We start from the raw sequence: 3,172 nt of genomic DNA on the forward strand, positions 1-3,172 counted from the left end.
CACCTGTAGATGACGTCATGTGCGCAGGTAAAGAGCCCACCTGTAGAGCAGTCCTGCCGAACTCGTTCAGAGTATCTGGGTGGACCCGGAGCTCCTCCAGGATCCTCTGCACCTCCTCCGGGTTGCCTTTGGCCGCCGCCGCCGTCAGAGCCTTCCCCGCGTCCATCTGACTCAGGACCATGGTCGCCTCCGTTCCTGCCTGCTGGCGACACCAGAACCGAACCGGGTTACGGAGCCACAGGACGGGCTGCTCGTCAAAGAGCAGGAAGACGCTGCCGGCTACACCTAGCTAACTGCACAGCATCCGGCTAACTGACTCGACTTGTTATACCGGTCAGTCTCAAGCTGGAGCTCTTAGGGGCTCACCTGTCCGCAGGTCATGTTGGCTACAACTAAGAAGAAACCTCAGCACGGGTTTGTCTGAAAGGTCGAGCATGTATTTGTTGTGAAAGGTTCGAGCTGAAGGTTTCCAACGACTAGCATTCATGCTACAAGCTAACGCCGAGCTATTGCGCATACCTTCAGCTTGTAGAGATCCAAAAGCGCCGCCAGGTTCCACAGCCCGCTGTCTCTAAAGCCCGGTTATTCGTAAATACAATTCAAACGAGAAAAGTTTATCAACGTTTAAAAAATACATTTGCGCGCTGAGCTCCAAACAGCGGTGTCCCCCAGTCTACAATTTACAAACATTAGAGTTGGCCTACGCTGACCAATCACAACTCGCACGGAAGGCGTTGTCCTTCCATATATGGCAAAAAGGGCGGGGTTACACCGCTGTTACTATGCGTTGACTGTGGCAACATAGACAGCTGACCAATCAGAGCGCGGAGAGAAGAAAGCGGGCGATTCGTATAGTTGGCGTCTTCAAAGGGAGTTCATTGAGGTTTCATCCTGCGCTCGTGCTCCTCCGGAGGGAGGAAAAAGGCGGGTGCGCGCTTTAATTTAGGCGGAATTCAACACAGTGATGCTGCTGAACAGCAAAGCAATTAACAACGAGTAGCTCCAGGGGAATAACTTTATTTAAATAATGTGGATGTAGAATCACAACACACGCTGAAATCAATCTTCAAACAGGTTCCATAAAACTCTTAAACAGAATAATTACGTTAAAACAGGTGACGTTTTAAGAGTCATTCAGTGCAGAGAAAGTGATTGTTACGCTCTTGTGGAAGGAAGCATCTCTAAAGCCTTATGCATTGGTCCTCAGTTGGTAATCTAAAGAAAACACAGAAAGCCAAAGAAGACATGTCAGTTTGTGCTGCATCATTCAGAATCCAGACACCAACAGCAGTCCTTGTTTACCTCCACTCTGAGTGATGTAGCGCACCCAGGGCAGAGCTTGATATCCACTCTTTTCTATGATCTTCATGTACCGAACCTAAAACCAGAGGTACAACTTGTAACCACCATCAGACCATCATCTCCTACACGACTGTTCAAAGCTGAAACTGGAAGCACAAACGGCGCGCACGTAAACGATGCGTCATACGTTAAACAGTGTTCCTTGAAAGAATACAGGTGCTGGTCATAAAATTACATCATCATGAAAAAGTTGATTTATTTCAGTAATCCCATTCAAAAAGTGAAACTTGTACATTATATTCATTCATCACACACACACTGATATATTTCACGTTTATTTCTTGTTGATGATTATAACTGATAATGAAAACCCCAAATTGAGTCTCTCAGAAAATTGTGAACAGGTTCAATATTGAAGACACCTGGTGTCACACTCTAATCAGCTGATTAACTCCAAACACCTGCAAAGACCTTTAAATGGTCTCAGTCTGGTTCTGCAGCTACACAATCATGGAGAAGACTGCTGACTGGACAGTTGTCTAAAAGACGACCATTGACATCTTGCATAAGGAGGACAAGACACATGAGGTCATTGCTAAAGAGGCTGGCTGTTCATAGAGCTCTGTGTCCAAGCACATTAATAGAGAGGTGAAGGGAAGGAAAAGATTTGGTTAAAAAAAGTGTACAAGCAACAGGGATAACTGCACCTGGAGAGGATGGTGAAACAAAACCCATTCCAAAATGTGGGGGAGATTCACAAAGAGTGGACTGTAACTGGAGCCAGTGCTTCAAGAACCACCACGCTCAGACGTATGCAAGACATGGGTTTCAGCAGTCACATTCCTTGTGTCCAGCCACTCTTGAACAAGAGACAGTGTCAGAAGTGCCTCACCTGGGACTGCTGCTGAGTGGTCCAAAGTTCTGTTCTCTGATGAAAGAACATTTTACATTTCCTTTGGAAATCCAGGTCCCAGAGTCTGGAGGAAGAGGAGAGGCACAGAATCCACGTTGCTTCAGGTCCAGTGTCAAGTTTCCTCAGTCAGTGATGGTTTGGGGCCATGTCCTCTGCTGGTGTTGGTCCACTGTGTTTTCTGAGGTCAAAGGTCAACGCAGCATCTACCAGGAAGTTTTAGAGACTTCCTGCTTCCTGCTGCTGACCAACTTTATGGAGATGCACATTTCATTTTCCAACAGGACTTGGCCCCTGCACACGGTGCCAAAGATCCCAGTACCTGGTTTAAGGACCATGGTGTCCCTGTTCTTAATGTCCAGCAAACTCTCCTGACCTCAACCCCAGAGAAGATCTATGGAGTATTGTGAAGAGGAAGATGATGCACCAGAGCCAACAATTGAGAAGAGCTGAAGGCCACGATCAGAACAACCTGGACTCTCAGAACCTGAGCAGAGACACAGACTGATCCACTCCACGACACGATGCATTGCTGCAGTAATCCAGACAACAGGAGCAACAACCAAGTACTGATGCTGAACATGCTCGTACTTTTCATGTTAGTACTTTTCCTGTTTGTACTTTTCATGTTCGTACTTTAAAGTTGGCCAACTTTTCTAAAACTCATTTTTTTATTGGTCTTAATATTCTAATTTTCTGAGACACTGAATTTGGTGTTTTGTCAGCATTAATCCTAAACATAAAAAAAAAAAAACTTTTGAAATATATCAGTCTGTGAGTAATAAATGAATATAATGTATAAGTTTCACTTTTTGAATGGAATTACAGAAATTAATCAACTTTTTTATGATCATGTAATTTATGACCTCACCTGTAAATCATCCTGATGCATGCTCAGTAATCCAGGTAGAAAGATCTAAAGTTAAATCTGGTCCTCTGGACATTCAGAAAACAAAACAA

General features: G+C 45.0%; 1 long non-coding RNA gene across 1 annotated transcript; it reads right to left on the minus strand.

The window, feature by feature from the left end:
* Positions 1–997: 997 nt before the first annotated feature.
* Positions 998–1,380, minus strand: LOC119407584. Its single transcript, XR_005186680.1, has 2 exons — positions 1,303–1,380; positions 998–1,215 (listed from the first exon to the last, which is right to left on the minus strand). It is a non-coding gene; the product is annotated as an uncharacterized LOC119407584 (long non-coding RNA).
* Positions 1,381–3,172: the final 1,792 nt, after the last annotated feature.

The sequence above is a fragment of the Nematolebias whitei genome, chromosome 3 (genome assembly GCF_014905685.2).
Source record: "Nematolebias whitei isolate Nwh7 chromosome 3, NemWhi1, whole genome shotgun sequence".
Taxonomy (NCBI): domain Eukaryota; kingdom Metazoa; phylum Chordata; class Actinopteri; order Cyprinodontiformes; family Rivulidae; genus Nematolebias; species Nematolebias whitei.